At 34.8% G+C, this 23,919-nt stretch overlaps 13 non-coding genes across 13 annotated transcripts; 10 read left to right on the top strand and 3 right to left on the bottom strand.

Annotated features, from left to right (window-relative positions):
* Positions 1–468: 468 nt before the first annotated feature.
* On the bottom strand, positions 469–542 carry Trnan-guu. The gene has a single exon. It is a non-coding gene; the product is annotated as a tRNA-Asn (tRNA).
* A 954-nt stretch (positions 543–1,496) lies between these two features.
* Positions 1,497–1,568, bottom strand: Trnap-ugg. The gene has a single exon. It is a non-coding gene; the product is annotated as a tRNA-Pro (tRNA).
* A 907-nt stretch (positions 1,569–2,475) lies between these two features.
* On the bottom strand, positions 2,476–2,547 carry Trnal-aag. Its single transcript has one exon. It is a non-coding gene; the product is annotated as a tRNA-Leu (tRNA).
* A 7,519-nt stretch (positions 2,548–10,066) lies between these two features.
* Trnan-guu lies at positions 10,067–10,140 on the top strand. Its single transcript has one exon. It is a non-coding gene; the product is annotated as a tRNA-Asn (tRNA).
* An 837-nt stretch (positions 10,141–10,977) lies between these two features.
* On the top strand, positions 10,978–11,051 carry Trnan-guu. Its single transcript has one exon. It is a non-coding gene; the product is annotated as a tRNA-Asn (tRNA).
* A 924-nt stretch (positions 11,052–11,975) lies between these two features.
* Positions 11,976–12,047, top strand: Trnap-ugg. Its single transcript has one exon. It is a non-coding gene; the product is annotated as a tRNA-Pro (tRNA).
* A 434-nt stretch (positions 12,048–12,481) lies between these two features.
* On the top strand, positions 12,482–12,553 carry Trnah-aug. The gene has a single exon. It is a non-coding gene; the product is annotated as a tRNA-His (tRNA).
* Positions 12,554–13,801: 1,248 nt separating this feature from the next.
* On the top strand, positions 13,802–13,875 carry Trnan-guu. The gene has a single exon. It is a non-coding gene; the product is annotated as a tRNA-Asn (tRNA).
* Positions 13,876–14,248: 373 nt separating this feature from the next.
* On the top strand, positions 14,249–14,320 carry Trnap-ugg. Its single transcript has one exon. It is a non-coding gene; the product is annotated as a tRNA-Pro (tRNA).
* Positions 14,321–14,640: 320 nt separating this feature from the next.
* On the top strand, positions 14,641–14,712 carry Trnap-agg. Its single transcript has one exon. It is a non-coding gene; the product is annotated as a tRNA-Pro (tRNA).
* A 1,050-nt stretch (positions 14,713–15,762) lies between these two features.
* Positions 15,763–15,836, top strand: Trnan-guu. The gene has a single exon. It is a non-coding gene; the product is annotated as a tRNA-Asn (tRNA).
* A 366-nt stretch (positions 15,837–16,202) lies between these two features.
* Trnap-ugg lies at positions 16,203–16,273 on the top strand. Its single transcript has one exon. It is a non-coding gene; the product is annotated as a tRNA-Pro (tRNA).
* A 782-nt stretch (positions 16,274–17,055) lies between these two features.
* On the top strand, positions 17,056–17,127 carry Trnap-ugg. Its single transcript has one exon. It is a non-coding gene; the product is annotated as a tRNA-Pro (tRNA).
* The last annotated feature ends 6,792 nt before the right edge of the window (positions 17,128–23,919 follow it).

The raw sequence follows: 23,919 nt of genomic DNA, 5'->3' as shown, positions 1-23,919 counted from the left end.
TTGTAAACCGACACAACCAAACATTTTAAATTATAGCCAATTCTTTCTCGCTTTATTTTGCAATCCATCTCGCTCATACAATTTGCTACCAATGGATTTACTACCTTTTTTTTTGTTGAAATCATAACCCTAGACCAACAAGCCACGGGTTTCATCCAGTGCATGTTTGTGTTGGAACCAATGTACAACATTATTGTAAATAATATGTTCTCGACCCAATATACAATACTGTAGTAAATAATATGTGCTCGAATTTAAAGAAATGTCCGGGCTCGTGCAATTTATATATATAATAGGTTGTCAACTATCTCCCTTCCGCTTTTTTGCTCTTGGTTTATAATACAAAAAGGCGGAAGGGAGATATTTGAATTCAACATATTTAATATGATGAATAATATAATCATCAAATACTATTGGGTATAAACAATGTGCATTGAATATTTCAGAGTATAACCAGTAACTACTTCACGCCCCCGGCTGGGCTCGAACCACCAACCTTTCGGTTAACAGCCGAACGCGCTAGCCAATTGCGCCACGGAGGCTCTTATGGCGCTGTTGATAATAGTAGGAGTAAATTATATGTAGCATAAACAATAATTATAATTATTGAACAATAATGGGTATGAATAACAATTATTGTACGCCCCCGAGTGGGTTCAATCCACCAATCTTTCGGTTAAACTTTAAATATTACTAATGAAAAGGCGTTTGTTCGTTACTTAATTACCTAATCTATATTTACACAGAACGATTACTTATTCTAACACATTTCCTATTCTAAACATGCAACTTATTCTAGACTTAGCTTTAACCACGGCGCAACCAGTGTCCAACACCTATCCATACATCGGGCCCGATTCACATTATTCACTTAACCATCACATTTGCGTATTTTCACTAAGTCTACATTCTGTTTGAGGACACTCTCCGAACGCTGTCTCCCCATGACGTTCTCTAAGCTCACATTAAATACATTTTACTAACACCTTCGTGCGCCGGACCGCACGTTTGCCGACACTGAGGCCACGCCGGCACCTCTCATCCCCGACAACGACCACATCAAGCCTACGACTACTTCTAGACTGTTCACGCATACAACCATCCTCAGCCTGCGGACACATTCCTCATCAGAGACATGGCGTTTTTATGCATATAGGGAGAGGGGTAGTTGTGTGTTATTTTATAACTGTGTGTGGGTGCTACCCCACACATTCGTAACAATACGTGCTCGAATTTAAAGAAAAGTCCGGGCTCGTCCGGGATTTGAACTCGGAACCTCCGGCACCCTAAGCGGAAAACACACTCCTAGACCAACGAGCCACGCGGTATACTCAATAAACACATTTTACATATGATTTGCCACTTACGTTTATTATCTAAGCCAAAATCATACCCCTAGACCAACGAGCCACGGGTTCTAACCAGTGCGTGTTTGTGTTGGGTCCAATGTACAACATTGTAGTAAATAATAGGTACTCGAATTTAAAGTAATGTCAGGGTTCGTCCGGGATTTGAACCCGGGACCTCCCGCACCCAAAGCGGGAATCATACCCCTAGACCAACGAGCCACGGGTTGTACCCACTGCGTATTTGTGTTGCATCCAATGTACAACATGCCACGGGTTCTACTCAATAAACAAATTTTACACATGATTTGCCACTTACGTTTAATATCTAAGCCGAAATCATAACCCTAGACCAACAAACCACGGGTTTTATCCAGTGCATGTTTGTGTTGGAACCAATGTACAACATTGTTTCCAACATCCAATATACAATACTGTAGTAAATAATATGTGCTCGAATTTAAAGAAATGTCCGGGCTCGTGTAAACTACATATATGATGAATAATATAATCATCAAATACTATTGGGTATAAACAATATGCATTGAATATTCTAGAGTATAAATAATAACTACTATACGCTCCCGGGTGGGATCGAACCACCAACCGTTCGGTTAACAGCCAAACGCGCTAGTCAATTGCGCCACGGAGGCTCTTATCGCTTCTTGATAATAGTAGGAGTAAATTATTTTAGCATAAACAATAATTATAATTATTGAACAATAATGGGTATAAACAACAAATATTCTTATACCCAATATACTACACTAATCTGTAACCCACGGCGCAACCAGTGCCCAATACCTGTCCATACATCGGGCCCGATTCACTTCGCACACAAATAGTTAACATTTACTTCACTCCTATAAACTATACAAACTATACAAGACTACTTTCGGTTTGAGTGACAGCTTCTGAAACGCTGTACCCCCATGTAATAAAAATATGCGCTCAAATTGAAAGAAATGCCCGCGCTTGTCCAGGATTTGAACCCGGGACCTCCCCCACCCAAAGCGAGAATCATACCCCTAGACCAACGAACCACATCTTCTACGCAGTGCGTGTTTGTGTTGCATCCAATGTACAACATTGTAGTAAATAATATGAGCTCGAATTTAAAGAAAAGTCCGGGCTCGTCCGGGATTTGAACCCGAGACCTCCCGCACCTTAAGCGGAAATCATACTCCTAGACCAACAAGCCATGCGGTATATTCAATAAACACATTTGACATATCATTTGCCACTTACGTTTATTATCTAAGCCAAAATCATACCCCTAGACCATCGAGCCACGAGTTCTATCCAGTGCGTGTTTATGTTGCATCCAATGTACAGCATAGTAGTAAATAATATATTCTCGATCCAATATACATTATTGTATGTAAATAATACGTGCTCGAATTTATAGAAATGTCCGGGCTCGCCCGGGATTTGAACTCGGGACCTCCCGCACCCTAAGCGAAAATCGTACCCCTAGATCAACGAGCCACGCGGTATACTCAATAAACACATTTTACATATGATTCGCCACTTACATTTATTATCTAAGCCAAAATCATACCCCTAGACCAACGAGCCACGGGTTCTATCCAGTGCGTGTTTGTGTTGCATCCAATGTACAACATTGTAGTAAATAATATGTTCTTGATCCAATATACATTATTGTAGTAAATAATATGTGCTCGAATTTAAAGAAATGTCCGGGCTCGTTCGGGAGTTGAACCCGGGACCTTCCGCACCCTAAGCGGAAATCACACCCCTAGACCAACGAACGACATATTCTACACAGTGCGTGTTTGTGTTGCATCCAATGTACAACATAGTAGTAAATAATATGGGCTCGAATTTAAAGGGACCTCCCGCACCCTAAGGGACCCTATAACCCTAGACCAACGAGCCACGTGGTCTACTCAATAAACCCCTATACCCCTAGACCAACGAGCCACGGGTTATACCCAGTGCGTATTTGTGTTGGATCCAATGTACAACATTGTAGTAAATAATAGGCACCCGAATTTAAAGAAACGTCAGGGCTCGTCCGGGATTTGAACCCGGGACATCCCGCACGCAAAGAGTAAATTATATATATATAGCACAAACAATAATTACAATAGGCTCTTGTCATAATACTGATAATACTAGGGATAAACTATATATATGATAAACAATAAAATCATGAAATTCTATTAGATATAAATAATTTTCATTAAATATTCTAGGGTATAAATAATAAATATTTTTCCTCGTAGACCCTTGTCGTAATGCTGATAATAGTAGGGGTGAACTATATGTATTGTCATGGACTCCTTTTTATTTGTCATGAATATCCTTTTATTTATTTACTATACTCCTTTAGTCAAGCTCTAATTTATTATTATTGTGTACATTCGCGGTCTTTCTACAACCTTACCGTGACGTCGCAATCCTGTAAGAGACTAGTTACTTTAAATATTACTAATGAAAAGGCGTTTGTTCGTTACTTAATTAACTAACCTATATTTACATTTAAAAATCACTTATCCTAAAACATTGCTTATTCTAACATGCAACCTATATCTACACTAATCTGTAACCCACGGCGCAACCAGTGTCCAATATCTGTCCATACATCGAGCCCTATTCACTTCACACACAAAGAGTTAACATTTACTTCACTCCTATAAACTATACAAACTATACAAAGTTTACTTTCGGTTCGGGGCATAGCTTCCGAAACGCTGTCTCCCCATGACGTCCTCTAGGCTTACATTAAAAACATTTTATTAACCCTTTCGTGCGCTGGACCGCACGTTTGCCGACTTTGAGGCCATGCGGGCAACGCACACCCTCGACCATGACTACCTGATGACTGAAAGGGGTAGTTATGTAGTTATGTGGGTGCTCACTCACACATTCGTAACAATATGATGAACAATATAACAATTAAATACTATTGGGTATAAAAAATATTCTTTTAATATTCCAGGGTATTAGTAATAACTACTATACGCCCCAGGGTGGGCTCGAACCATCAACTTTTCGGTTAACAGCCGAGCGCGCTAGCCACTTGTGCCACGGAGGCCCTTGTCGTGCTATTGATAAGAGTAGGAATAAATGATATATAGGATAAACAATATTTATAATCATCAAACAATAACGGGTATAAACAACAATTAATCTTACACCCAATAAATAACACAAATCTGTAACTTTTTTTTATCATCAATATCAGATATAATAATTAAGAATCAATGCAAACAAAAGTTTTTTGAGGTAAACTTAAAAGATATTTCATATCAAGAAACAAGAATCGATAAGTTCAAGTATTATTTTTTAAGTGAAAAATTAAAAGTGAAAAATTAAATCAAGGTGTAATCAAAAAGTGATACAAAATCATTGTTCAAGTGTTATAAAAGTTTAAGTGCATATTGTGTAACTTAAGTGAACCAAAAGGATATTCAATTACAAAAAGGATTACAAATCATTGTCAGTAAGCTAATTTTTAAATATTTTAAATTTTTGCGCTTCTGTTTTAATAGTTTTTCACATCTTTTCAAAAATGAATGAACCAACTGATATTTCACGCGAAAGTAAATTAAATATTCAAACCGCTATTGCTTTAATCCCAAATTTCAATGGGGAGCCTTCAATGCTTCCTTCATTTATTACAGCTTGTGATGCATTGTCGGTGGATTTGAGTCCATCAGAAGCGGAAAAATTGCTTACAGTAATAAAATTGAAATTAGACCCACAATTTTTTGCAAAAATCCAATTTATTAATTTTGATAAGTGGGAAGATTTAAAATGTTATTTGATTAAAGAATATGTTGCTAAACGACCAATTGCTAGTTTATTAATTGAATTAAACAATTTAAAATGAAAATACAAAGAAACAGTAAAAAGTTTTGGAGACAGAATTGACGAAATATTACAACAAATTCATTATTCAAACATAATTACAGTAGGACATGACATTGCAACAATAACACAAATTACATTCCAAAAAGTAGGCATAAAAGTTTTTGAAAATGGCTTAAGAGAACCGTTAAGAACTTTAGTCAAATGTTGCCGATTTTCTGATATCAAAGATGCTATTGACTTCGCTTTGCAAGAAGAAGCTTGTCAAAATTCATCAAATATCAGAAATAATCAGAATAATAATATAACATGTTACATTTGTAAAAAACGTGGGCATATTGCTCCACAATGTTTGATGAGCAATGATAATCAAACATTTTGTAATTATTGTAAAAAACCGGGACATTTAATTTATGATTGTAAAAATCCAAATCGAAGAAATTTCAATACAAATCGAAACTATTATAACGCATCAAAAACTTTTATTACCCCTGACAACGAACACAGACAAAAATGCAACTATTCGCACACTCATACAGAAATTTCAACAAATACCGCCTAACACACATACTAAGAGTAAATCAAACTGTGACGAAACCACAAATTCCCAAACCCAAGACTCAAAACCTTCAACAACATCAGACAACGATACTGTTACAGTACGTGAATTACAATCACAAATTTGCAATTCTTTTTTAATAAATAAAACCGACCAAACGGAATTAAATTTCAAAAATGAAAATGTTTCGTTACAAATTGAAAACAAAAATTTTTGCACAAAATCAATCAAAGAACAAGATCCAAGAAACGACAAACAGCAAGTAAAAGACAAAGACGAATTCAAAGAAACGCATGACAAAAATGCTTCAATTTTAACATCAAATAACAAAAAAGAACAGAAAGACAAAATTTTAAACGACCCACAAATTTTACAAACGCACAAAATGCACTCATACACAGATTTTACAAACAAAAGTTCAGAATTACAAACAAAGAAAACAATCAAAAAAGTTGATGAACCAGAGGTAACCACAACTACAAACAAACATCGTTATCAACAAACCAACGCAAAGGAATCCTATGACAATAACGCAAAATACGAAAGATTTAAAAACGACGATTTAGAATTATTACCGGACAAAAACCCTTATGCAAGCAAATCCAAAAAGTCAATGCCTTTATTTAAAGATGCATACAGAGTTTGTGAGACAAATGATACAGACGTTCTAATGTTCAATCATTACCAATTTTTTCATTTTTTTTTCTTTTCAACATATTATTTGGTCGTTGTGACAGCGGTGTTTTACTGCCAACATATTATTTGGTTTATGGTTTATGATTTATTTATTAATAAGAAAAACGACATACTGTACAATTATGACATATATACAAACGAACTGAAATCTAGATGACAACAGGCGAATTTTAAGGCACGTGAAAATCTTATAAAAAACTAGCAAACCCGACGAACTCCGTTTCGCCACCAGATGGTTTCGTGAGAAAGGTGAAGAAATTTTTTGTTTGTTTTATATTTTAAAAGGAAAAATTTGATTTTATCATACAATAGTAACGAATTTATTTTGATTACAAAAATGAAGTGTTTTTTAGTTGAACTTCTCTAAGTAAATGAAAGTGAATCTGCAAATTATCCATTTATGAAAGTGATCTTTGGTAAACCACATTTTTTGTTTTTTGGTCTGACGTTAACACAAACAAAGCGGATGGTTTGCCAACTCGTGAACAGGCAAAGTATAACTGCCCATGTGAAAAACAATGATTTTCTAAATAATCTATTTGAAATTTATCCCGCAAACACTAAGCGATTGGCCTATCGACTTGTTATTGCGAACTGAAAATTGCAATCGATTTAAGTCAAACGGAAGACCAGTCGGAATCATTGGTATGTCACCAAATCGTCAGCAATTTTTTATTGAATGGTGAAATTCAGGGCGTGTACATCATTATTCTTTGCGGCAAGAGTTGCTCGTTGACTTAACCAATCATAATTCTGATAATTCTCACTAATGTCATTACTTGAATTTTTAATTACGGTGCGTGAAGTTCCAGCAATTTGCATTAAGGCACGATGCCATGCACAACTAATTTTCTTAGTTATAAACCTTGCGGAGCTCGAGACCTTTCCAACGAATGCAAAATTGTCGAAATCGGTTCGTGCGTTCTGGAGTTATTTCGTCAGGAAGGAAAACCCGACTTATTTTTATATATATAGAAGATAAAGAAAAATCTAAAGAATATTATGATAGAAATTCGAATCCAAAATTATTCAAAAATAGACGACCTAGTATTACCCCAGAAAATGCAAAAAATTAATGCCATTATTTAAAGGTCCTTATAAAATATTAAAAACAGATGATATAAATAGTACCATACTTATTAATAACAAACCTGTACAAGTACATAATAATACTGTACCACAAATACCAAAATATATAGAGAATTTAGAACATAAAGACGTAATACCAGACTTATATAAATTAAGTAAAAACATAGAAGATTTTAAACGAAATTCAAATATTGATTTAGAGGAAGTACAACTAAGATCAAACCATATTTTTTATTGGATAATACCAATTTCATTAATAATTTTAGCTTTTATCGTATTTAAATTCAAATCGAACTATCAATGAAACCAATACTAATATCGAAGGAAATGTAAGTAATGATATAGAATCGAGAAGAGAAGGTCCAAATCCTGCAATAAATTAGAAAAAAATATATCATATAGTTTTATCTTAGTTGTATAATATATGAAATAGATATTAAAATTTTAATTTTCTACTACAAACATAAATTAATTATAAGTTGAACCTTACAATCTTTCGTAATTATCATATCATTATCAATTTTTAAGGGATAATTTTGAATTTATTACATTCTTATTAAATTTAAATAGTTGATTTATGATTATTAAATATAGCATAATAGATTATTGATAATCAATCATTAATTATTGATTTCCAAAAAAAAATCCATTATTGAATTATTGATTATTAGTTATCGATTATTGATTGATTGAATATTGATTATTAATTATTAATTATTGACTATTGATTATTGAATATTAATTATTGATTATTGATTATTGATTATCAATTGATTTTATTGATTTTTTTTAATGTAGTATACAAATAGTGAACATAATTTTGATAATGACTCCTTGAATTAAATAATAATTGTAATTTTAAATTTACCTAAACAAATTCAAGTATTAATTTAGATTTTATTGCAAAAGTCAATGATTTAGTTAAGTTTTAGGTAAATTTAGAAAATATCTTGAATAAATTTATAATTTTATAGAATTATTAGTTAAAGAAAATTGAACTTCCACATTTTTTATTTTCAATTTAAATCTAAAAGCTAATTTAAGAATATCCAAGATTACTGTTCAAACGTATTGGGGATTGAAAATCTTTTTTTCCTTTTCGTGATATTTAATACTTTTTAGTCAAATCTAATGAATTGTTGCGATTTTTGCTATTTATTTTTCTTGAATTGAATAATGTTTTTTTTTTGTCTTTTGGTGTCAGTTTTTTTTACGGTAGCGCCGGGAGTCGCTACATTGGCGAGGGAGGTGTTGTACACCACTGATATTATAAGTTACTAACCACTGTCATAATATTAGATTCCTAACAAGTCCAGACTGAAATCTTAGAACCCCTGAGCTTTAGCTGATATTAACGGTTCATATTAACTTTTCTCAGATTACTGCGTAGTAGCTGACATTACACATTCTCTCACGAAATCATAAATCTACATCGACAAATCTCAGCAAGATCCTATTATCGACATTCCGCCTAGTTAACAATTCTCACCAAGTTCGCATGAATAACATTTTGTTTAATCAGCTAAATTCATTACTTTGTCCTTTTCGTTGTATAGAACATTCGAGACAAATCCCCACTACGTTTCAAAGGATTTTAGTTTAATAATTATGAAATAAATCGGTCTTAATCTGTCGGTCGCCGGGCAAACACTTCTCTTCCAATACCTCCGAGTTCCTTGTACTTGAAGTGAAATAAAGTTAAGTTTTTGAAATAGTCTTTTTATTTATCAATCTCAAGTATTTTCAGCAAGTAAGTTTCAGGATTTTCAGCGGCGCCAACAGCTCTTTCTGTTCATCAACGCGGTGCCCAACAATATAATTTGCACGAGCCCGGACATTTCTCTAAATTCGAGCACATATTATTTACTATAGTATTGTATATTGGATCGAGAACATATTATTTACAACAATGTTGTACATTGGTTCCTAAACACAAACATGCAACTGGATAAAACCCGTGATTTGTTGGTCTAGGGTTATGATTTCGGCTTAGATATTAAACGTAAGTGGCAAATCCAAAAGTTGGTCTAGGGGTATGATTTCCGCCTAGGGTGCGGGAGGTCCAGGGTTCAAATCCCGGACGAGCCCGGACTTTTCTTCAAATTCGAGCACATATTATTCACTACAATGTTGTACATGTTAACTATTTGTGTGTGAAGTGAATCGGGCCCGATGTATGGACAGGTATTGGGCACTGGTTGAAGAAAATTGAAGAATTTTTTTAACAGAAAAGCGGAAAACACTTTCTTTTTTACATACAGCGTCATCTCTGATACTTAGCATTACTACAAACTAATATTTTTTGTTTGACTGCTATTCATTTGTTTGACAGCTACTCATTGTTCTCTGCTCAGTTAATTTCATGTGACAAACCGGCATTGTGTTCACTGTGAAATTGTACAAAAAAGTAAAAAATAAGTTATTCGTTTCCTAACATTGTGCAAATAGTTGTTATTCATACCCATTATTGTTCAATAATTATAATTATTGTTTATGCTATATATAATTTACTCCTAGTATTATCAACAGCGCGATAATAGCCTCCGTGGCGCAATTGGCTAGCGCGTTCGGCTGTTAACCGAAAGGTTGGTGGTTCGAGCCCACCCGGGGGCGTAAAGTAGTTACTGTTTATACTCTGGAATATTCAATGCGTATTGTTTATACTCAATAATATTTGATGATTATATTATTCATCATATATATATAATTTGCACGAGCCCGGACATTTCTCTGAATTCGAGCACATATTATTTACTACAGTATTGTATATTGGATCGAGAACATATTATTTACAACAATGTTGTACATTGGTTCTAACACAAACATGCAACTGGATAAAACCCGTTATTTGTTGGTCTAGGGATATGATTTCGGCTTAGATATTAAACGTAAGCGGCAAATCCAAAAGTTGGTCTAGGGGTATGATTTCCGCCTAGGGTGCGGGAGGTCCAGGGTTCAAATCCCGGACGAGCCCGGACTTTTCTTCAAATTCGAGCACATATTATTCACTACAATGTTGTACATTGGATGCAACACAAACACGCACTGGGTAGAACATGTGGTTCGTTGGTCTAGGGGTATGATTCCCGCTTTGGGTGGGTAATGTCCCGGGTTCAAATCCTGGACGAGCGGCATTTCTTTCAATAAGAGGGCATATTATTTATTACATGGGGGTACAGCGTTTCAGAAGCTGTCACTCAAACCGAAAGTAGACTTTGTATAGTTTGTATAGTTTATAGGAGTGAAGTAAATGTTAACTATTTATGTGTGAAGTGAATCGGGCCCGATGTATGGACAGGTATTGGGCACTGGTTGCGCCGTGGGTTACAGATTAGTGTAGTTTATTAAGTATAAGAATAATTGTTGTTTATACCCATTATTGTTCAATAATTATAATTATTGTTTATGCTAAATATAATTTACTCCTACTATTATCAAGAAGCGATAAGAGCCTCCGTGGCGCAATTGGCTAGCGCGTTCGGCTGTTAATCGAAAGGTTGGTGGTTCGAAACCACCCGGGGGCGTAAAGTAGTTATTATTTATACTCTGGAATATTCAATGCATATTCTTTATACCCAATAGTATTTGATGATTATATTATTCATCATATATATAATTTGCACGAGCCCGGACATTTCTTTAAATTCGAGCACATATTATTTACTACAGTATTGTATATTGGATCGAGAACATATTATTTTCAACAATGTTGTACATTAGTTCGAACACAAACATGCACTGGGTAAAACCCGTGGCTTGTTGGTCTAGGGGTATGATTCCCGCTTTGGGTGCGGAGGTCCCGGGTTCAAATCCTGGAAGAGCGCGGGCATTTCTTTCAATTCGAGCGCATATTATTTATTACATGGGGGTACAGCGTTTCAGAGGCTGTCACTCAAACCGAAAGTAGACTTTGTATAGTTTTTATAGTTTATAGAAGTGAAGTAAATGTTAACTATTTGTGTCTGAAGTGAATCGAGCGCGATGTATGGACAGGTATTGGGCACTGGTTGCTCCGTGGGTTACAGATTAGTGTAGTTTATTGGGTATAAGAATAATTGTTGTTTATACTCATTATTGTTCAATAATTATAATTATTGTTCATGCTATAAATAATTTACTCCTACTATTATCAAGAAGCGATAAGAGCCTCCGTGGCGCAATTGGCTAGCGCGTTCGGCTGTTAACCAAAAGGTTGGTGGTTCGAACCCACCCGGGAGCGTAAAGTACTTATTATTTGTACTCTGGAATATTCAATGCATATTGTTTACACCCAATAGTATTTGATGATTATATTATCCATCATATATGTAGTTTACACGAGCCCGGACATTTCTTTAAATTCGAGCACATATTATTTACTACAGTATTGTATATTGGATCGAGAACATATTATTTACAACAATGTTGTACATTGGTTACAACACAAACATGCACTGGGTAAAACCCGTGGCTTGTTGGTCTAGGGGTATGATTCCCGCTTTGGGTGCGGGAGGTCCCGGGTTCAAATCCCGGACGAGCCCTGACATTTCTTTGAATTCTAGTGCCTATTATTTACCACAATGTTGACATTGGATCCGACACAAACACGCAGTGGGCAAATCGTGTTTAAAATGTGTTTATTGAGATGTGCAAATCATGTGTAAAATGTGTTTATTGAGTATACCGCGTGGCTTGTTGGTGTAGGTGTGTGATTTCCGCTTAGGGTGCGGGAGGTCCCGGGTTCAACTCCCGGACGAACCCGGACATTTCTTTAAATTCGAGCACATATTATTTACTACAATTATGTATATTGGATCGAGAACATATTATTTACTACAATGTTGTACATTGGATGCAACACAAACACGCACTGGATAGAACCCGTGGCTCGTTGGTCTAGGGGTATGATTTTGGCTTCGATAATAAATGTAAGTGGCGAATCATATGTAAAATGTGTTTATTGAGTACAACGCGTGGCTCGTTGGTCTAGGGGTACGATTTCCGCTTATGGTGCTGGAGGTCCCGGGTTCAAATCCCGGACGAGCCCGGACATTTCTATAAATTCGAGCACATATTATTGACTACAATAATGTTGGATCGAGAATATATTATTTACTACAATGTTGTACATTGATGCAACACAAACACGCACTGGATAGAATCCGTGGCTCGTTGGTCTAGGGGTATGATTTGGGCTTAGATAATAAACGTAAGTGGCAAATCATGTGTAAAATGTGTTTATTGAGTATACCGCGTGGGTTACAGATTAGTGTAGTTTATTAGGTATGAGAATAATTGTTGTTTATACCCATTATTTCATTGTTCAATAATTATAATTATTGTTCATGCTATATATAATTTACTCTTACTATTATCAAGAAGCGATAAAAGCCTCCGTGGCGCAATTGGCTAGCGCGTTCTGCTGTTAACCGAAAGGTTGGTGGTTCCAGCCCTCCCGAAGGCGTAAAGTAGTTATTATTTATACTCTGGAATATTCAATGCATATTCTTTATACCCAATAGTATTTGATGATTATATTATTCATCATATATGTAGTTTATTATTTCTCGTGCCCGGACATTTCTTTAAATTCGAGCACATATTATTCACTACAGTATTGTATATTGGATCGAGAACATATTATTTACAACAATGTTGTACATTGGTTCCAACACAAACATGCAGGTATTGGGCACTGGTTGCGCCGTGGGTTACAGATTAGTGTAGTTTATTGGGTATAAGAATAATTGTTGTTTATACCCATTGTTGTTCAATAATTATAATTATTGTTTATGCTATATATAATTTACTCCTACTATTATCAAGAAGCGATAAGAGCCTCCGTGGCTAGCGCGTTCGGCTGTTAACCGAAAGGTTGGTGGTTCGAGACCACCCGGGGGCGTAAAGTAGTTATTATTTATACTCTGGAATATTCAATGCATATTCTTTATACCCAATAGTATTTGATGATTATATTATTCATCATATATGTAGTTTACACGAGCCCGGACATACAGCGTCATCTCTGATACTTAGCATTACTACAAACTAATATTTTTTGTTTGACTGCTATTCATTTGTTTGACAGCTACTCATTGTTCTCTGCTCAGTTAATTTCATGTGACAAACCGGCATTGTGTTCACTGTGAAATTGTACAAAAAAGTACAAAATAAGTTATTCGTTTCCTAACATTGTGCAAATAGTTGCTATTCATACCCATTATTGTTCAATAATTATAATTATTGTTTATGCTATATATAATTTACTCCTAGTATTATCAACAGCGCGATAAGAGCCTCCGTGGCGCAATTGGCTAGCGCGTTCGGCTGTTAACCGAAAGGTTGGTGGTTCGAGCCCACCCGGAGGCGTAAAGTAGTTACTGTTTATACTCTGGAATATTCAATGCATATTGTTTATACTCAATAATATTTGATGATTATATTATTCATCATATATATATATAATTTGCACGAGCCCGGATATTTCTCTAAATTCGAGCACATATTATTTACTACAGTATTGTATATTGGATCGAGAACATATTTATTACAACAATGTTGTACATTGGTTCCAACACAAACATGCACTGGATAAAACCCGTGGCTTGTTGGTCTAGGGTTATGATTTTGGCTTAGATATTAAACGTAAGTGGCAAATCATGTGTAAAATATATTTATTGAATAGAACCCGTGGCATGTTGTACATTGAATACAACACAAATACGCAGTGCGTACAACCCGTGGCTCGTTGGTCTAGGGGTATGATTCCCGCTTTGGGTGCGGGAGGTCCCGGGTTCAAATCCCGGACGAGCCCTGACATTTCTTTAAATCCGAGTGCCTATTATTTACTACAATGTTGTACATTGGATCCAACACAAAAACGCAGTAGGTACGACCCGTGGCTCGTTGGTCTAGGGGTATGATTCCCGGGAGGTCCCGGGTTCAAATCCCGGACGAGCCCTGACATTTCTTTAAATTCGAGTGCCTATTATTTACTACAATCTTGTACATTGGATCCAACACAATCACGCATTGTATAGAACCCGTGGCTCGTTTGTCTAGGGGGATTTTGGCTTAGATAATAAACGTAAGTGGCAAATCATATGTAAAATGTGTTTATTCAGTATACCGCGTGGCTCGTTGGTCTAGGAGTATGATTTCCGCTTAGGGTGCGGGAGGTCCCGGGTTCAAATCCCGGACGAGCCCGGACTTTTCTTTAAATTCGAGCACATATTATTTACTACAATGTTGTACATTGGATACAACATGGGTTACAGATTAGTGTAGATATAAGTTTCATGTTAGAATAAGCAATGTTTTAGGATAAGTTATTATTAAATGTGAATATAGGATAGTTAATTAACTAACGAACAAACGCCTTTTTATTAGTAATATTTAAAGTTTAACCGAAATTCACACCCATTATTGTTTATGCTATATATAATTTACTCCTACTATTATCAACAGCGCGATAAGAGCCTCCGTGGCGCAATTGGCTAGCGCGTTCGGCTGTTAACCGAAAGGTTGGTAGTTCGAGCCCACCCGGGGCGTAAAGTAGTTATTATTTATACTCTGGAATTTTCAATGCATATTGTTTATACCCAATAGTAGTTGATGATTATATTATTCAACATATATGTAGTTTACACGAGCCCGGACATTTCTTTAAATTCGAGAACATATTATTTATTACGTTATTGTATATTGGATCGAGAACATATTATTTACAACAATGTTGTACATTGGTTCCAACACAAACATGCACTGGATAAAACCCGTGGCTTGTTGGTCTAGGGTTATGATTTTGGCTTAGACATTAAACGTAAGTGGCAAATCATGTGTAAAATGTGTTTATTAAATAGAACCCGTGGCATGTTGTACATTGGATGCAACACAAATACGCAGTGGGTACAACCCGTGGCTCGTTGGTCTAGGATATGATTTCCGCTTTGGGTGCGGAAGGTCCCGGGTTCAAATCCTCGACGAGCCCGGATATTTCCTTAAATACGAGTGCGTATTACTTACTGCAATGTTGTACATTGAATCCAACACATACACGCAGTGGGCAAATCATGTGTAAAATGTGAAAAACGCCTTTTCGTTAGTAATATTCAAAGTTTAACCGAAAGGTTGGTGGATTGAACCCACCCGGGGGCGTACAATAGTTGTTATTCATACCCATTATTGTTCAGTAATTATAATTATTGTCTATGCTATATATCATTTACTCCTACTACTATCAACAGCGCGATAAGAGCCTCCGTGGCGCAATTGGCTAGCGCGTTCGGCTGTTAACCGAAAGGTTGGTGGTTCGAGCCCACCCGGGGGCGTAAAGTAGTTATTATTTATACTCTGGAATATTCAATGCATATTGTTTATACCCAATAGTAGTTGATTATATTATTCATCATATATGTAGTTTACACGAGCCCGAACATTTCTTTAAATTCGAGCACATATGATTTATTACATTATTGTATATTGGATCGAGAACATATTATTTACAACAATGTTGTACATTGGTTCCAACACAAACATGCACTGGATAAAACCCGTGGCTTGTTGGTCTAGGGTTATGATTTTGGCTTAGATATTAAACGTAAGTGGCAAATCATATGTAAAATGTGTTTATTGAATAGAACCCGTGGCATGCTGCACATTGGATGCAACACAAATACGCAGTGGGTACAACCAGTGGCTCGTTGGTCTAGGATATGATTTCCGCTTTGGGTGCGGGAGGTCCCGGGTTCAAATCCCGGACGAGCCCGGACTTTTCTTTAAATTCGAGCACATATTATTTACTACAATGTTGTACATTGGATGCAACACAAACACGCACTGGGTAGAACATGTGGTTCGTTGGTCTAAGGGTGTGATTCCCGCTTTGGGTGGGAGAGGTCCCGGGTTCAAAACCTGGAAGAACGCGGGCATTTCTTTCAATTCGAGCGCATATTATTTATTACATGGGGGTACAGCGTTTCAGAGGCTGTCACTCAAACCGAAAGTAGACTTTGTATAGTTTGTATAGTTTATAGGAGTGAAGTAAATGTTAACTATTTGTGTCTGATGTGAATCGAGCGCGATGTATGGACAGGTATTGGGCACTGGTTGCTCCGTGGGTTACAGATTAGTGTAGTTTATTGGGTATAAGAATAATTGTTGTTTATACTCATTATTGTTCAATAATTATAATTATTGTTCATGCTATAATTAATTTACTCCTACTATTATCAAGAAGCGATAAGAGCCTCCGTGGCGCAATTGGCTAGCGCGTTCGGCTGTTAACCGAAAGGTTGGTGGTTCTAACCCACCCGGGAGCGTAAAGTAGTTATTATTTGTACTCTGGAATATTCAATGCATATTGTTTATACCCAATAGTATTTGATGATTATATTATCCATCATATATGTAGTTTACACGAGCCCGGACATTTCTTTAAATTCGAGCACATATTATTTACTACAGTATTGTATATTGGATCGAGAACATATTATTTACAACGATGTTGTACATTGGTTCCAACACAAACATGCAGTGGGTAAAACCCGTGGCTTGTTGGTCTAGGGGTATGATTCCCGCTTTGGGTGCGGGAGGTCCAGGGTTCAAATCCCGGACGAGCCCTGGCATTTTTTTGAATTCGACTGCCTATTATTTACTACAATGTTGTACATTGGATCCAACAGAGAAATAATAAACACACTGGGGTCTAGGAGTATGATTTGGGCTTAGATAATAAACGTAAGTGGCAAATCATGTGTAAAATGTGTTTATTGAGTATACCGAGTAGGTTACAGATTAGTGTAGTTTATTAGGTATAAGAATAATTGTTGTTTATACCCATTATTTCATTGTTCAATAATTATAATTATTGTTCATGCTATATATAATTTACTCTTACTATTATCAAGAAGCGATAAAAGCCTCCGTGGAACAATTGGCTAGCGCGTTCTGATATTGATTTTTTTTTCTGAAATTTTTATTACATCAAGTCAAAACATTGTATAATAATGCTGTATTAATATTTTTGTAGAAAAACATCGTTTAATAACAAAAAAAAATACTGAAAACACTCATTTTTTCGTGCCTGCAAGTACCCCTAACCCCTTAACACCAGATCCTTACGTCCTGAAATCTCCAACTCCTTAAACTTGGAACATTTGTACAATGGATGACTTTCCTTGGAACAACAACATGGAGGCACTACTTTTTTCACCGTACTAACATGAACGATTTTAGAATTTCCCTGAATGGGTCTACTTTCTAATTTGAATGAGTTCTCTAAGGCACAGACCCTCAGCTCCAGAAAGGAAAAAAAATCATTTACCGTTGGAAGAACAAATTCCATGCCATGCGAGTATGGCTGTCAACCTTCTTATTCAGCATATACAACAGAATAAGATCCCAATGCTTGGTAGCTTCATATTCTGCTGAAAGAGCACGTATTTGTTGCCTCACACTGCACAGAAACTTGCTCAGAGTTTCATGTGTTCCTTTGTGTATCTGTGCTATACTGTCGATTTGCCGCAACTGGGAATTCAGTATTAAAAATTTATTGTCATAAGTCCTACACAGTGTCTCATAGGCCACAGTGTAATTCTCATTTGTTGAACTTAAAGATGATATTAGTTTTGCAGCAGATGATAGTAGAGCTCCCTTTAGATAGTGCAACTTTTCGACTTCCAGCAACTTGGTGTTATTGTGTATTAACGATAAAGATCTATAAATTGAGTCCACTCACTATAATCACCGTTGAACTTGGGTAATGTGATCTCTGGTAACTTTACATCTAAGGCTGGACTTGAATCTGCCGACCTAGACAGTGATGGGGTACCAATATTCGTAAGAGCATCTAAACGTGACATAATGTCTAAGTACTTTTCAGAATATTCAAAGTACTCCTTTTAATGTTCTCCAGACTGAGCCTTAGATTACCTCTAACCTCTCGTCTCTAGAGACCTCTAACTCTATGTAATTCACTTCCCACTGATGACACAGCTCTACTAACCTCTGTTTTCGTCTTTTTAATGCTTCAGTATGGGAATCATTTTGACCCGAGGTAACAAATTCAAAAATGGTGTCCAAATGAGTTTTTAATGTTCTATGTTTTACGATTAATGAATTTAAATCAGCCTAATGTTTTAATAGATAAATATATATGCTAACACAGCAAGTCACAAGCAAATAACTTCCAATACTAAATATAGTTTGCTAAATCGTTAATGACTTTTTATGATATAACAATATAGTTTTGTGAAAAATAAATATATTTCGTATAAAATAATACCGAAAATTTATATAATGTGCCCAATTACTCTGTGACATTAACAATATACGAATGTAATCAGTAACACTTTATGCTAAATAACATGTACATTAATTATACTATTTGTACCTAACCTTACAAGTTACAAATGTCTTGAATACCGCTTTCACGCCACGTGGTTTTCGGCTAGGATAATCCGCTATCCCGCTATGGACTCCCGTGCTCCGAACCCTTGTGTGATAGTGTCTTGTGTTGTTATTATATAAGGTGTGAGATGACCTTACAACACGTGCCCCACTTGCCTCTAGACTGCTTCTGTGCCTGGTGTTTAGCGGCCTGGACAGGATAACATCTACTGGTATTATTGGCTTTGATGCTCCAATCCTCAGATGACTCAGAAAGCGACACCTCTGATGCTGAAGGTAATAAATTACTACATTTTCAATATATATTTTATATAATATTTTTATATTATTATAATGTACAGATGCAGCTGTAGCAGGGCTTCCTGACCTCGTTGACTGGAAGCTATTGAGGTCCAATTCCGGCCTCAACGTAAGAGGTAAGTTTATAAAAAAAAATCGTGATCATATGAAATATTACATATTTTTAAACAAATTTGTTCTTAATGCAGCTACTACGGGCGGATGTGTGGCTGAAGCTCAATCGCATGGAGTGGAAGCTGTTCCAATGCATGGAGTGGAGGCTCTTCCAAGCAGAGGACGGGAACCTGCTTGCAATTGAATTTTTTTAAAGAAGTACAGATGCCCAAAGAGCGTTTCTTGATTATTGAATGTGAGTAAAATGTGACTCAATGTTTGATCTGGTATAAAACATATGAAATTATTTAAAGAGAAAAAATTAAATTTTATAAACGCATTATTTAAATTACAGGCTGATTTTGTTGCATGAGTGATCATGCCACAAATGTTTTAAGAAAAATGTTTGCAGATGAATTAGCCATGAAATATTCATGGCTAAGAAGAAAAAGTAATTCCATTACCAATAGAAGACTTGTCTATTATAAATCTAACAATTATCAATCCATCACCAAATTGTTCCAAGATAGCAATATTAAACCTACTTCGCACAGCATGTCCTACATTGAAGGCTTATTTGATTATTTTGCCAAACTACTCAAAGAAAAAAAATATTTTTATTTCAGGAATAGCTTTATATTCTTTTAAAAAATGTTTTCAAAAATTAAATCCACCATCCCTCCTAAATTTAATCCTAACATAGTTTATTCAATCTCTTGCAAAAATTGTCAAAAACAATACATTGGCCAAACATCACAATACATCCATAAGAGAATTAGACAACATGAATTAAGCGTCATTCATTATAAAAGCCGAAGTTTCCAAAGCACTCTTGTCCAACATTCCGTTGAAAATTCACATATTTTTACCTTTGAACCCAATATTTTATATAGAGAGGATTGTACTTTTAAAAGACTTTTCTGATAGCAGTTTAATCCTTTTGAAGTTGAAGCAACAGAAATATTTAGGAGATTTTAGTAAAGTAATTCACACATACACTGCATAGTATTCTGTGACAGCATAAGGAAAACTGCTCCCTAAAGTGTTCCGCCCGCGTGAGCCAGCGGGCGAATTTCGCCCAAGACCGTCAAAAATGGAAAAATACATGTCTGAATTTGGAAACGTTTTTCTGACTGCTTCTAAAAGTGGAAAATTGACAAAAGGACATTTTGTGTTAAAAAATGTTCTACCGCCCCATGTGGAAGATAAGTCTTTGCTAATAATTGACTCATGGGGTAAAGGACTCAGACGGATCCAGCTTTATTCAATAATAATTTTACGAACGAGGATGGAGAAAGAACCAGCACCGTAGAGATTATTCCTCCTCATTGCACACCTTATTGCCAACCGTGTGACGTGTACTTTTTTTTAGACAAGTGAAGGGGTTCATGCGTAAAATCCAAAATTGTTATCAAGTCACGCAAATTGAAAGGGAATTGAATAGAAAGAAGACACAGTGAAAATACATTCTTTAATACATCACCAATTATCCGCTGTTGTATTTCAAAAAATGATCAGATATGCATGGTTTGCGAGCAAATTAGGAAGCACTAAAGCAGTATTTTTAAACGTAAATCAGATATGCTTTGCATGATCTGTAGGTAGAGCCAAATGTTTATGTAACACAGCAGAATTTATAAAGCGTGCATACTGCAATATATTTTTATGTTTTCCGTGCTTTTATGATAAATATCATCCAGCAAATTGTAAGCCTTGAAATTTTTATTTTATATTATTATTTATTTGTGTTTTATATTATTTTAGTTTAAATGCATATAATTTATAAAAAATATGTTTTATTTTAATATGCAATACAAATATATTTATTTTCAGAATGCTTTCATAAAAATCTACTATTTATAAATTTCACATAGTTTCGCACTTACAATATTTCTCAATACTACAAAAACCACCACACTAGATAAGAAAAAGTACTCTGAAGGAGAGCTGGTGAAAGAAGTATTTCCACCTCGAGTATCTGTTTCTTTACGCGGTGTTGAAAAATATAGAAGATTTAAACATTGATTAGTATAATCGACTCCTTCATGAAAAAATGAAGTGAATGCTGTGTAAGTATTCTCATTTATCTTATTTTTATCAAGGAGCAAGATTCATTTTTTTTAAGCTAGGATAAAGCTGTGAGCCATGGCCATCGAAATTTTATAATTCGCATATTGTGTTATCAGCTGAACAAATAATGATTTAGTCTTTATTTTATTTTTTATACAGAATTTCTGCAAGTCAAAGAGTAGGAGTATTGAATCTGTAATTAATGCTTTTTTGAATTCCAGAAATCCCATTGACTCAATTAATTCGCATAGACAAAATTTGCGACGTACCTCTAAATCACTTCGTTTGTGTTTGACCACTATCGCAGAAAATGTGAGTTTCTATCTTACAAACTATTCAAATTAACAAGGAACTTTTTAAATCGTATTATATTTTTTTTATCAATATAGGTTTTGTTGCGAAGAAAGAAATCAAGTCAGATAATATAACTATTAAAAACGAGGATATTCAGCAAGCCGAAAGAGCGGAGGACAACGACAATGATTTACCAAAAGATGATAAGATGTACGTATGTATGTATGTATTTCGCCAATATATTCTTAAACTGTTACTCATACTGATTATTTTTTCGTAATTACTCAAACCCAAGGCTATAGAAGTATTGAATTTATAATCAATACTTTTTTTGAATAACAGAGATGCTATTGACCAAGCAAAGGTAAATATGCAGTATGAATTGGAACTCGAATCCAAGGTTATATTAGGAGTATAATGGAAATATAGAGTTAAGCAATAGGCATTTGTATTTTACTCAAAACCAAACATCGATGCATTTGTGGGTGCTCTATGAATGTGATTTATTTGTTTGGCCACCAGAGAGTATGTTTTGCTTTACTGCATAAAAATAATAGTGCTTGCAACTAAACAAACAGTATTTTTGGGAATTTATTGTATTTCTATACGCAACGATGAAGAGTTTCTCCAAAATCTCATACCAAAATTGAAATGTATTTAGTACTAATGCAATTTAGTATTGCCTATCTGCTGAAAATGAAATGCTCTCAATATTTTTTCCTTCAGAATAATTAAAGTACGTGCAAGGTTAAGTATTAATGATTGATTTTCACGTATAAAATCATTTTCAGCTATTACATGAAAAATTAATACACAGTTAAACTACTATACAAGCTACATACATGCATTACTTCATATACTTTAGTTGGTAAATATAACTTTTGTTCCACTGAATTAGGCATAAAGACAAGAACTCATGGATTCTAAAATGAATTTTTCAAGTCATTTCATGATTTTATTAATGATATGCCCTAGCTATGGATGTATAATTAATTGTATGTAAATGCTTTCATTGATCGTTTAAATAGCAAATAGCAATTTGTATTGAATTTGAAATTGATGCTATTGTCACTAGGGTAATTTCATTGTTTTATTTGTAGAGGAAGACAATTTCCCATCATAGTTAATATAGAAAATCTACTATATAAGATCCCAAGCTCAGCTAATAATGGTTCATAAGTTCCATGCTGATGGCAAACAGCAAGTATTAAGTATCAAGTTCAAATTCGATAATGTTTTGTTTTGAAACATTTAAAGAAACCATTACTAGAAACTTATTACAATGAGTATCTGATAACGCACATCAATTTAAATTCCTTAATCAATTCAGGATGTCTCATCCAATCATAACAATTGAAAACAATGTAAAACTCGATTTTTAAAAACTGCATCTAATATGTATATATATATATATATATATATATATATATATACACATACATACATATACATATGCCAAAATTTATTGGGATACATTAGTAATGAATAAGTACAATATTCTATCACAACTTCCGATAAACTCTATAGCCAGCAAATGTCTTCCAATTATTACAGTGCAAAAGTATATCTTAAAGTGGGAATATGTAAACATATCAGAAACTTGAGACATTATGAGAATTTTACGTAGTGAGTCAAGTTTTTGTTAATATTAATTTTATGATGTGACCAGAAACCAGAGTACCGTCTAAATACAGTAGAGACTATGGGAAGAAAAAAATCATGAAGTTAATCATGTGAGGTCTACTTTTGAACATAAGATAATATAAAATAGTTACAAAATTAAAAGTTGAGGATAGTAAAATGACAAACAAATAAGAAAATTAGACCAAGGAACATAAACAATGCTACATAAGTTTAATCTGTTCCATAGTAAGTTAATATCAAATTTAATAATTGAAATTATCGAAAGCGTGTCATCAACAAAATCAACCATAATTGCTAGCAATTGTAAAACTTGTAAATCGCAAACTAACTGCTAAACTCATAATTATACAGACAACATTTGCTGATAACTGTTGTTAAATATATAGACATACTTTTTTCTTGCAGGATCCGATAATAAACGCAGATCAAATGTCTAGAAATTCATTCATGGAAATCTGGCAACATGTGCTTTTAAGTGTTTCGTAAAACATTTTTACTATTACTAAGCATTTTTGATAATACAAATCAGGATTATATCCATCGCAATAAAAAAACTTGCAAGTACTTACTTGGTAAAAATTATTACTCAGTGCACCTTGCATG

The sequence above is a fragment of the Ctenocephalides felis genome, unplaced genomic scaffold, assembly GCF_003426905.1.
Source record: "Ctenocephalides felis isolate EL2017-DRISC unplaced genomic scaffold, ASM342690v1 CF-g0.4_SCAFFOLD_03573, whole genome shotgun sequence".
In the NCBI taxonomy this organism is placed as follows: domain Eukaryota; kingdom Metazoa; phylum Arthropoda; class Insecta; order Siphonaptera; family Pulicidae; genus Ctenocephalides; species Ctenocephalides felis.
This window is presented reverse-complemented; position numbering and strand designations above follow the sequence as displayed.